This window comes from Canis aureus, chromosome 16 (genome assembly GCF_053574225.1).
Source record: "Canis aureus isolate CA01 chromosome 16, VMU_Caureus_v.1.0, whole genome shotgun sequence".
NCBI lineage: Eukaryota > Metazoa > Chordata > Mammalia > Carnivora > Canidae > Canis > Canis aureus.
In genome coordinates this window covers 17,197,753-17,211,016 of record NC_135626.1, presented here as the reverse complement: position 1 = coordinate 17,211,016, position 13,264 = coordinate 17,197,753, and the positions used below count along the sequence as shown (strand labels likewise).

General features: G+C 36.4%; 1 protein-coding gene across 6 annotated transcripts in view; it reads right to left on the bottom strand.

The window, feature by feature from the left end:
• The window catches only part of SSH2 (slingshot protein phosphatase 2), a 242,024-nt gene that overhangs the window by 224,533 nt on the left and 4,227 nt on the right, over positions 1-13,264 (bottom strand). The gene's annotated exons all lie outside the window — the stretch shown is intronic.

The window sequence follows — 13,264 nt, the reverse complement described above, 5'->3', positions numbered from 1 at the left end:
AATTACCACAGACCCCATGTAGCCAGCTTTGCTAATTTTGTTCATCTGTCTAATCCCATTGTCACTTTTAAATGTGTGATCTTCTGTATTTCACTGTATGTCTAGTTTAGAACCCAGGTAGCCACTTGAATGCCTAGTATCCTAGAAAATCTCCAATCAGTTACTACCAAAGACATAATAGAGCAGTTTTGTTTATTGTTGTTTTTTTTTTTTTAAGATTTTATTTATTTATTCATGAGAGACACAGAGAGAGAGAGAGAGAGGCAGAGACATAGGCAGAGGGAGAAGCAGGCTCCATGCAGGGAGCCCGATGTGGGACTCTGATCCCAGAACTCCAGGATCACGCCCTGGGCCGAAGGCAGACACTCAAGCACTGAGTCAATATGGAGTTTTTAATACAGCAAAGACTCTCCTGAAACTGTTTAAGAAATGAGTTATTCTAAACTTTATCCCTGGAGCCAAACTCTGGAAACTATTTAACATTAAAATAAGGAGTTAGAGTAGTCAATTTTCTAGTTCTGAAATTCTGTGAAACCTTAGGAAGCAATATGTATAAATAAACACTAAAATTTTGATAGTAATCAAAAGTCCAAGAAACCTCCTGAATTTCTTACATAGAAGTAGCAAAGAAATATATAAAAACCACTATATTCAAGATCCCCCAAACAAGAAACTGGGATTGTGACTTTGTAGTCTTAGCAGCAAGGTTAACTTGGGGTTCTGATATTCAAAGCTATTAAATTAGAATTTCATAAAAATCTCAGAAGTCACAGGTGGGGGGATGATGTAGGACATTTCAAGATGGCTATCATCCAGGAGAACCAAATAATCTCAATTTTTACTAGAAGCAGTTCCAAGAAATGACACACGTCTCAACTGCCAAAGACTATTTCCTGCCAATTCTTTGGAAAATAATATAAACAAAGGCTGAATTATGTTAAATATCACTCATTAGTGCCTACTGAACATTAAATTTGGAAATATCCTCAGTGCAAAATTCACCATATCTTTATCTGAAAAGAATTCTAATAGGTCTAATGGTAGTTGTAGATAACCACAAACTATAGTTTTCACTATCTTCAAATGTACTTCATTACACATTACTTCATTACTGTTACAAAGATGGTTGTGTCCATTTGAATCCAGGGAATACAACTTCTCATAAAGTAACACTTTTGAGAGTAGTACATACTGGACACAATATAGTAACCAGTAAAGACCAAAATATGTAGCCTAAAATAAATATGCTTTGGAAGCCAAATTACCATAATCCTTTTTTTTTTTTTTAAGATTTATTTATTTATTTGAGAGAGAGAGAGAATGCAAGTATGAGAAGAGGATGGGGCAGAGGGAGAGACTCCCAAGCAGGCTCCCAGCTGAGCCTGGAGGTGGATGTAGGGCTAGATCTCAGACACTGAGATCATGACCTCAGCTGAAATCAAGAGTCAGAAGCTTAACCGACTGAACCACCCAGATGCCCCCTATCATAATCTTTTAAAATTATGTATGTAATACTGTACAAAAAGCAAAAAATTAAATCTAGTTAAAAAGAGTAATCACTAGTAGTTATTGAACATTGAACACCCACTATGCTATAGTGCTAGGCACTGTACTAAGCAGTCATTTAGTTATTTCAAGAAAGCCAACAATAATTCTGTAAGATAAGGAAACTGAAACTTAGGTGATTTGCCCAAAGTCTACACTTAATAAGTGGAAGAGCTCAGATTTTAACTCCAGAATCTGAGTCCAGAACCTAAAGCCAATTTAACCACGATGCCATAATGCAGCCTACTTCCTTGAGAACAAGTACGTAAGACAAAAAATCATTATTAAATTAGCCAGAGAGGGAAACTGTCCTTTTGGGTCTGGATTTGGCAGTGAAGAAAAGCATACTGAATGAGGGCCAATGTATAAAATACTTTTTCTTCAGAAGAATATAATCAAGAAAGGTTTAGCAGCATTAAAAAAAAAAAAAAAAAAAGCCCCATTATTTCAGTATCACTATCACATTACCTAATAATCTTAAAGAAATTCGGCTCTCAACTTCCAAAATGGTATTTCAAAAAGTCAGTAATAAACCAAGTAAAGTGAGTAAAAAGTAAAATGAGGAAAGAGAACTTAGTAATTTTAGGGAGAGGTTAAGAAATAACTATCTTACAAGGCATTTTCTCTACTATTGACCCATACATTTTCCAAGAACATTTTTGTGTACTCAAATATTTTCCAAAGGCAATTATCCATTTCAATAATTTTTCCTTCATCTTTGAATTCAGGTCTATATATGATCTAATTCTATATAAGGTTTCACTTTGGAGTCCACACAACTATTACAGAAAAGTTTTTGTCTTTTTTTTTTTTATATTTTATTTATTTATTTGACAGAGAGAGCCCAAGCAGGCGGAGCAGCAGGCATAGGGAGAGGCAGGCTCCCAGCTGAGCAAGGAGCCCCAGTGAGGGATTAATCCAGGGTCCTGGGATCATGACCTGAGCTGAAGGCAGACAGATGCTCAACTGACTAAGCCACCCAGGTGCCCTAAAAAGTTATTTCTAATTAGAGAATCACTATTATGGTTATTTCAGAAATGTGAGCCACAAATAAAATACAGAATAAAAAAGTACAAAATCAAATGGGATAGTATTTCAGTATATCAGCAGAATGAAGAAAGAATAAAATACAGAACCTCAATCATCCAATTTTCTGAATCACATGTTCAAGATAAGGCAACTTATAAAAAAAAAGGCAACATGTTTTTAAAAAGGTAGACTATAATAGCAGCTTAAATGATATAAAGTCTTGTGCACAGTAGGACTTAATATTTGCAAATGAATAACCCAATAAAGTGAAAAAAAGCTATGAGAAAAAGAAAGAATAAGCCTGAGACCTGTTAAAACAGTCTTCCCCTAAGTGCCTTGAATCACCTGCAAGGACAGCTGGAAACAAAGCAAAGATAATTTGGTGAGCAACATTTCTATTTCTTTTAACGTTTAAGGCCGACTGGCATTCTGAACAAGCTCATGTTAAACAGAGGTCCAAATCTTCCTGTGTCTTTAATGTTTTTCATTTTGTGCCACAACTATAGTCTTCAATTTCAAAAACACAAGAAGATTTAATGGTTTTCTAAAATTCTCTTGTTAAAATATTTTGGATTAAAGTTCTATAAAGCAGTGCTTACACAGAAATGTCCTAATATCTTCTTTCTCCTAAAGGCTCTATATTTAATTTTCAAAGTTCTATACCCGGCAAAAATGTTTTGTAGTAAGTGGAGGACTTCCTGGATTTTTCAGCCACATCTTGCCTAAACAGGCTTCCTTTACAATCAGTATAGTTTCCTTTGAAGTTTAACTGAAAACCACATAATCAGCATAAAAATGCTCAGAGTTAACTCTTTGAGGAATCTCCACACAGTTTTCCAAAGTGGCTGCACCATTTCACATTCCCACCAACAGTGCAAGAGGGTTCACTTTTCTCCGCATCCTCTCCAACATTTGTGGTTTCCTGCCTTGTTAATTTTCCCCATTCTCACTGGTGTGAAGTGGTATCTCATTGTGGTTTTGATTTGTATTTCTCTGATGGCAAGTGATGCAGAGCATTTTCTCATGTGCTTGTTGGCCATGTCTATGTCTTCCTTTGTGAAATTTCTGTTCATGTTTTTCCCATTTCATGATTGGATTGTTTGTTTCTTTGCTGTTGAGTTTAATAAGTTCTTTATAGATCTTGGAAACTAGCCCTTTATCTGATATGTCATTTGCAAATATCTTCTCCCATTCTGTAGGTTGTCTTTTAGTTTTGTTGACTGTATCCTTTGCTGTGCACTACGACCCAGCAATTGCACTGCTGGGGATTTACCCCAAAGATACAGATGCAATGAAACGCTGGGATACCTGCACCCCAATGTTTATAGCAGCAATGGCCACAATAGCCAAACTGTGGAAGGAGCCTCGGTGTCCATCGAAAGATGAATGGATAAAGAAGATGTGGTTTATGTATACAATGGAATATTACTCAGCCATTAGAAATGACAAATACCCACCACTTGCTTCTACGTGGATGGAACTGGAGGGTATTACGCTGAGTGAAATAAGTCAATCGGAGAAGGACAAACATTATATGGTCTTATTCATTTGGGGAATATAAATAATAGTGAAAGGGAATAAAGGGGAAAGGAGAAAAAATAAGTGGGAAATATTAGAAGGGGAGACAGAACATGGAAGACTCCTAACTCTGGGAGGTGAACTAGGGGTGGTGGAAGGGGAGGAGGGCGGGGGGTTAGGGTGACTGGGTGGCAGGCACTGAGGTGGGCACTTGACGGGATGAGCACTGGGTGTTATTCTGTATGTTGGCAAATTGAACACCAATAAAAAATAAATTTATTATTAAAAAAATGCTCAGAGTTGAGAAAGTTGCAGCTTTTATAAGATGGAGAAGACGAATCAAAATATTATGCTCACAGAAAATTTAGTGCAAGTTTTTCCAGTACTCTCTCAAGGAAGAAATAGGTTGTATTTCCTAACAGGGTTCAATAATAAAAACCATAATCAAAATGTAGCCAAAGTCTGAACCAAAGACCTCTTGTTATATCATATGTGACTTCATTCTTTAGAATTGCAGTTGCTTTAGAATTGCATTTATTAAAAGCTGCATTCAATTTCAATTGCCAGCTGTTTGGTATAGTTGAATTAGATAGATCATTCTTCTCACCTATTGTTTCTTTGTACAAAGATATATTTAAACCCATCAATACATTCAGTGTCCTCAGATTCTCTATATTTAAAATATATCTGTACATTTTTGTTCTACTTTGCCACATGATTTATAGCCTCAATCATTAAAAACACCCCACGTTCAGTCTCTTATTTGACTATACAAACTAAGATGACCTCTTGCAATGATCTGTCTTACCATATAGCAGAACATCCAATTGATTAATTTGCTGCTCCGCATGGTCTAGTGAACTGATAAGCTCTCAAGAGAAGGTTTTTTGTTTTTTTAAAGATATTATGTATTTATTCATGAGAGACAGAGAGAGGCAGAGACATAGGCAGAGAGAGAAGCAGGCTCCCTGCGGGGAGCCCAGTTCGGTACCGGATCCCAGGACCCTGGGATTAAGACCTGAGCCAAAGGCAAACACTCAACCACTGACCGACCCAGGTGCCCCAGGGAAGATTTTTAAAGATATGGTTACATTAATCATTCTGTATGGTGCTCCAGTATCATTATACAATCATACATAACTTGCCATGAAGACTGGGACTCTCTCATTTAAAAAATAAAGCTATTACTGAGTAAAAAAAAAATTTAAAAAGAAAGAAAAAAGATATAGAGAAACTAATCTCTGAAATAGGCTATTTGTTTGAATTATATTGCATAAAGCAAGTATCTTCCCCACCAAATGTGTGTTCTAATGAAAAATTGCTTAATAAATGGCAATCCTAAATCACCATCATTATAAAAACAATTACTCCATGAGTGCATGCTTATTTAGTGCCAGATGTAGTGCTAAGGCTTATTTCTATGAAAGAAGTACTATTATTACCTCTATTCTACAGATGGGCAAACTGAAGCATAGATCAGTTAAGTGACTTGTCTAAGTCTGGTACACAGTTAAGCCAGGATTCAGATTCAGGCAGATATTTTCCAGACCCCACACCCTTAACCACTATAGTGAACTGCTTCATGTTGCTATAGCTATTTGAAGCCTAAGAGAGAAATAAAAATACTATTGGGGCTTCCCCACCATATGGTCTATATTAGAATCACTGGCAGATACTATTTTTATTTGAAACCACAATCACTTTCTCAAACCCCAAGGAATCAATGAACTTCCTTAATAGATTAAGATGCTAACATTGTGGTTTAATTTTTGCTTGAGATATGCTAAGTATCATAATTGTGAAGAGAAGTTGCTCTCAAATTGTTACTGTTTCTATAAAAGTGTCTGCAGCAATAATTGGAGAATCACTGCTCCAATGAGTAAGGTGTACAAAGACGTCTTTCCTTAAACTTTAATAAATATTAAAAAAAACTTTAATAAATATAATTTCACACATTCCCCTGTTAAGCAGTAAAAAAGAGGTTGGGCTTTTTTTTTTTCTTTAACTAGAACAAGGTATGGAGCTGGGAGAGGAAGAATGGGTGAGGGGCAAGGTAACTACAAACACACATTTTCCAAAGACAGAAGCTTGAGTATCTATCTGGCTACCTACCATGCCTTAGACAGCAATATCTTACAATAACTGCCTTGTAGGAAAAAAACAAACTTCTAATTACGAATGGAAATGAAAGAGATTAGTATTGAGAAGTAAATAACATATCTTTCATTTTCTTGGCTGTAAAGATCTTTTGTTCCTCCGTGTTTCCCAATTACTCTGTTCCACATTCCCTATCCATTATCCCCTTCGGAAGTGGTATCTTCTTCACTGTACACACTTGGTTTTGCCTCTCCTATTGCACTCACTATACTACTTTTATTCATTATACATGCATAGTTTATAGCTGCCTTCCCCCCATTAGACCTGTGAATTCTAAGACAAGGATAATGCCTTACCCCACAGTGCTTGAGAAGGTTCTCAAATGAGTTTATCAACTGCCAAGATACATGAAGCAAAATGACACAAATCACAGTGATTCAAACTAAAGCAGGGCAAACATGAAACAAAATGAGTAAAAAAAAAAAAAAAAAGGAGAGGAAGAAGAAATCAAACAGTACCCAGAGAGACTAACTCTAACACCCAGAAAATAATTTAGTTAGTCTAGTAGCTGGTCTCTGAGTGTGACGACCAAAGCCTAAATACCAGCTCTGCCACTCAAAGCTATGGGAATCTAGATAGTTCTCTGAAAATCACTTTATCGGTAAAATAGGAACAATAATAGCATTCCTTCAAATGGTAGTTGTGCTGTCTTTTTAGTGCTGAACCTAGTGTCTACAGCACAGCAAACGCTTGAAACATGGTAGCTCTTAGGACAGTAATACTTTAAGGTTTCTTACCCCTTATCACAAATTTTAACAAATTCACTTTAAAGGATAGCCAAGCAAATGTATACACTATATGAAAAGTAAAACAGCGTAGATGTTACAATTCAGAAAAATTATGTTTACTTCTCCAGCTCTATTTTCTGCACTTTGCAAGGCATCAGCACTGTACTGCTTGTGGTTCCCAGCGTTCATGTGCCATTTCTAATCCCTGTCCTTTAAATTCATGCTTAAGAATGCTTCCCTCCCTCCTGCTACTCACCCCTAACTCCCTGTTTGCCAGCCAACTCCCACTTTTTAAAGCTCAACAAAGAAATCCTTGCTGGCCTTCTTTCTCTTTCTCAAGGCTTATATCATCATCTATGATTACTACACTGTACTCTAATTACTTAATACCAATCTTTCCACTTATACTCTAAAGGCTTCCTGAGGCCAGGGACTAACTGGCTGCTGGATCCCCAATCCTGGCATGAATGAGTAAATAGTCATCTCCAGAACTGAGTATAGCATAGGATACAAAAAGGTACTAAATTACCTTTTTTAAAAAAATTAAATCAAACAGCTCCATAAAAACTAAGCTGCAACACAGTATACTACTTCTCCATTTGTTTCTAAGCATATTTTCTCCCACTCAGTCAGTGAAATATTTCCCATTTCTCAGGAAAGCTTAGGAACCATGGGACCTCTCATTACATCTCAGAGCCAAAATCACCTCATGAGATTTTCTCTTGACAAATAGGAAAATGAAGGGCACTGTGAACAGCAGCTGTGCTGCTCAGCTGGGCAAGAAAATGCAGGGCAGTTTGTAAAAGTATCTGAAAAGGACTCAGTGCTGAGAATCAGAAATAGAGAATGGATGGGGTTACCTGAACAAAACAGCACTCATTAAATATTTGCTGATTAACAAGATTCGTTAGGTCTCTCCCATGTACACTTGACTTCTGAGATATTTCAGACTGTGTCTTATCAATAATCACAGAGTTTTTAAAATTAGAAAACATTTCCTTATTATAGCTAAGTTTTTTTTTTAAAGATTATTTATTTATTCATGATAGACATAGAGAGGCAGAGACACAGGAGGAGGGAGAAGCAGGCTCCATGCCAAGAGCCAGAGGTGGGACTCAATCCCAGGACTCCAGAGTCGCGCCCTGGGCCAAAGGCAGGCGCTAAACTGCTGAGCCACCCAGGGATTCCCTATAGCTAAGTTTTTGAATGAATGAACAAGTGAGAAACATGGACATGTGAATGCCTACAATGGGCCAGGCAATTGTGCAGCCAGCAAAACAGAGACATTTAATGGAAAAACAGTAAAGCCAAAGCTGCTGGTACCGGGAATGGCATTTAATGGTGCTATATAGAAAGGTCCTGTGGGCTCTGCATGGTGCCTTTTTTAGACTGGGCATTATCTAGAATCTGCTCCCTTTCATTTTTTTTAAGATTTATTTATTGGGGGACCTGGATGGCTCAGTTGGTTAAGCATCTGCCTTCGGCTCAGGTCATGATCCCAGGGTCCTGGGATCAAGCCCAGCATTGGGCTCTCTGCTCAGCTGGGAGCCTGTTTCTCCTGCTCACCTTACTCGTGCTCTCTCTCTCTGTCAAATAAATAAATAACATCTTTAAAAAAATGCTATTTATTTATTCATGAGAGACAGAGAGAGAGAGAGAGAGAGAGAGGCAGAGACACAAGCAGAGGGAGAAGCAGGCTCCATGCAGGAAGCCCGACGTGGGACACAATCCCAGGTCTCCAAGATCACGCCCTGGGTCGAAGGTGGCGCTAAACCGCTGAGCCACCCGGGCTGCCCTAAATAAATAAAATCTAAAAAAAAAAAAAAAAAAGATGTAATTCTTTATTTGAGGGGGGAGGGGTAGAAGAAGAGAGAGAGAGAGAATCTCAAATAGACTCTCCACTGAGCATGGAGCTGGATGTGGGCTTTATCTCATGGCTCTGAGATCATGACCTGAGCCTAAATCAAAAATCAGTGGGTGCTTAACCCACTGAGCCACCCACACACCTGTTCCCTCTCACTTAAAGCCAGACAGAAAGGACAAAAGACCTGAAGATACCTTTTGATTACCAAAGGACTGCTCTTACTCTGGACTTCCCAAGGCACCTGAGTCAAGTTTTAAAACCTAACCAGTTGAAGTTGTCTGTCCATAAATTAAATGAATACTAAGTAATATGTGCTAAACTAAACTTCTGTGGGGCTAGCAATGGAACTTCAATGGAACACATTTTAGCTTATACTTCAGTTTAGTATTTCCCATAGGAAATATATACTCTAATATATCATCAGAAAAAGAAGTGATTGCTTCATAAAATAAACTGAGACAAGTTGTTAACTGTTTGGAACAAAAAAAGTTTAATATTTACCTCATACTATGTAGTAAAATTAATTTCAGTTGATTAAAGTTAAATATAAAAATAAACAATTAAAAATTTTAGGAAACTAAAAAGAAAAAAAATTTTAGGAAAATATCGGTGAATATATCTCTGTTGATGGAAAATTGAAATAAGTAGAAAAACAATGGGAAAACATACATACACAGACTTTGGATTGATGGTACTAAAATTTTTTTTATTCCATTAAAATTTTTTAAATGTCTAAACATCAAAATGAATACGACAAACCAAATAAAATGGCAAATGAAAGCCAAGGCAAAATGTCCAACATAACAGAAAAAGGTTAATATTCTCAGTATATAAAAAAATATTTACAAGGGGAACCTGGGTGGCTCGGTTGGTTGAGGGTCAGACTCTTAGTTTTGGCTCAGGTCATGATTTCATGGGTTATGGGATGGAGTCCCTCATTGAGCTCCATGCTCAGCATGGAGTCTGCTTGTGATTCTTTCTCTTCTCTCTCTCCTCTCCCTCTTCCCCTTCCCTGCTCTCACACACTCTCTCTTAAATAAATAAGTAAATCTTAAAAAAAAAAAAAAAATCAGGGGAGCCTGGATGCCTCAGTCAGTAAAGCATGTGACTCTTGATCTTGGGATCATGAGTTTGAGCCCCACACTGGATGTAGAGATTACTTCAAAAATATATTTATTTACAAATCAATGTGGCAAAAACATTCATAGAGAAAGCTGAGCTAATCATACGAATGACTTACAAAACAGGGAATATAACATATGATAACAAATATTTGAAAAAATGTTTAACCTCTGGAAAAAAGGTATATTAAAATGATAAAATATTAGTGGTTAAGAGACAGGGTTCTGGGGTTAGACATCAGGCCTATAATCTTGTGTAACTCATTCTACTTCTCTGAGCCTCAATTTTCTTTGTAAAACAGAGATGATAATAATAATACCAGAGGAGTGATGGAAAGATCAAGTAATGTAATGTATGTAAAGTACTCAGCACAGCTCCTGGTACATAGTAAGTGTTCTATAAACAATAGCTCTTATAATAAAGAATATGAATGATGATTATGATATTCAGTGCTGATGAGAGTACGGTAGAGCCAACATTTTTATGCACCTGACCTCTGACATATTTCACACTTAATCAACAAAGTTAGATTCAACCTTTCTGGAGGACAATTTAGCAATATGTACCCAGAGTCTTAAGGTGGTCATATTCTTTAGGCTTCTGGAAACAGAAAGGTTTAAAAACAATGGAGGAACTCAAATTGGAAAAGTCTGCTAAATAATACCAATATCCATCGATTCATCCATCCATTGATTCATGTTTTTGACCCTGGTGATACAAAAGTATGAAAACAGACCTAGTTCCTGGCTTAAAGGTTAGTTGGAGAGATAAGCAAACAATCAAGTACATTAAGGAGATAGAGCCATGATGGTTAAGTATAGGGTGCTATGGTGTGCATAGAAGGAGCACCTACCATGGTCTGAGAGTGGAGTCAGGGAAGCTTCCCAGAAGAAGTGACATTTAAGCTGAGACCTGAGGATGAGTAGGAATTAGTCAGGTAAAGAGATGAAGAAAAAGTGTTCCAGGTAAAGGGAACAGCATGTGCAAAAGCCTAGAGATCAAAGGGAGCATGGCATGTCAGCTTGACTAAGCAGTGTGCAAGGCAGGAACTTGGGAAAAGACAAGGCTGAAGAGGTAAAGCAAGGTTTGCTCTTTAAAAGTCTTGCTAGCAAAACTCTGGAAGTAGACTTTATTCTAAGGGCAATGCAAAGAATGTAAAAGCAATCAGTGCTAATAAATAGTCAACATTAATGATATATCAAGAGGATATATAGGTTGAAAAGAATGAACAAATAGCTCATAAAGTAGAAATACAGGATTGTAGTGAAGGTGGCATAACTCTAAGTTTTACTAAAAATCACTGAATTGTACAATTATTAAAATGGGTTTATTTTAGGCTTTGTAGACTATTGTAGGCTTTTTTTGTAAATAAAGCTATCTTTAAAAAAGTTAACAGAAATGCCTACTGAACATCTGAAAAATACTCAACTTGTCTAGTAATAAAATATATATATAATTAATGAGGTACTATTCTTTATCCTTGAAAATTAGTAATGATTAAATATGAAATGAGGATATCCAGTGTTAATAAGGCTAGGAGAAATGAGTATTCCTATACTATGATAGCTGAAATAAATGTTAATTGGAACCTTTCTAGAAAGTATAAATATACAACAGGAGTCTAAAAATTGTTTATACTGTATGATCCAGTAATTATATTTCTTGAAATCTTAATAAATGTTCCAAAATGCAGTCAATATTTATGGCCAGTGATGTTCACTGCAATGTGATTTATAACAGAAAAAAAAAAAGTTGGAAAAAATCCAGATGTTCAACAATAGTGGAATGGTTAGGACAAGTTACAATTGCCCAATGCAGCCATATTAGTGATATGGCGCTATACCTATGATATATATCAAACTGAAAAAGAATCAAATATGCCAAATTATACAGATATATTTCAGCTATGTAAAGTATATATACAATGATATAGCACATATCTCTCATTCTCTTTTCTGTGCTTTTCTGTATTTTCCAAAATTTACTACAAGGACTGTGTATTATTTTTACAGTATAAAAAAGTACCTAAGCTGTCTTCAAAAAATTAAAAAGGATCACTTTTAAGTATTCACACTTCAGATAAATCAATTTCATATTTGCTACAGTTTTATTTTCTGTCTGGGGGAAAGGTGTGATCATATTTGAATATATGAATAACATATTTATCTAGCATCATATATGTAAATAAATTTCCCAGTTAATAAAAATGTGCATCAAAAACTTGAAAACTTCAGTGAAACTTGGATGGATATCTATCTCAAAATACAATTCACTTAATCCTGATTGCTTAAATGAAGACAAAACAAGATGAAGCTTTATTACGATTATTCAGGATCATTATTATGACCACATAAAAGTAGCTCTGAGGGACCACTGGTCTTAGGGACGTATTTGTCATTATATTAAGTAGTTTATAACTGCTAAATTTTTTCTTATGCCTGCTATTTATAAATCTCCTTCTTCCTCCCTTGCTATAAACCGTCAGCTAGCATTTCCCAGAACCATAAGCAGACTGCCTTCAGCAGCACCTGCCACACTTTCCATTCCTATTTTGCCATTGATAATCTTCTAAGAGTAAGAAAACTAAATATCCAAGTTTTAAGAATTATGTGTAAACTAAGAGATAATAGGCTTCAAATAAGGGTATCGCGTATCACCTAAAAATGATTTGTACAGACCAAGATTATTCTGTTCTACTTAAGGTTACAATATAAATGAACTGCAAAGAGAATGAGTTCTTTTTTTTTTTTTTAAGATTTTATTTATTTATTCATGAGAGACACACAGAGAGAGAGAGAGGCAGAGACACAGGCAGAGGGAGAAGCAGGCTCCATGCAGGGAGCCTGACATGGGACTTGATCCTGGGTCTCCAGGATCATGTCCTGGGCTGAAGGCAGTGCTAAACCGCTGAGCCACCTGGGCTGCTGGAGTTCTTGACTGTATCTCAAATCTTGATTATATCTCAAGTCTAGTTCTTTTACTATATTGGCAGTCAAGTTCTCAGGATCAGAAACTCATATGCTGTTTCATGAAAAGAGATGTGGACCAGGAGTCAAAGGCTATTTCATGAAAAGAGATGTGGACCAGGAGTCAAAGGAACTTAGTTCTAGGCAGGTTCTTACCCTAACCAGTTTTGTAACCTTTAGTCTTTTAACCTTGGTACTTGTCCTGCATAACTTATGAGGCTGCCCTAGAGTTAAATTAGATCACAAACGCAAAAACACTCTGAAAAGTATAAAGCACTAAAGTAAATATTTGTATGGTATTTCACTGTATTTATATGACCATGGATCAACATAGG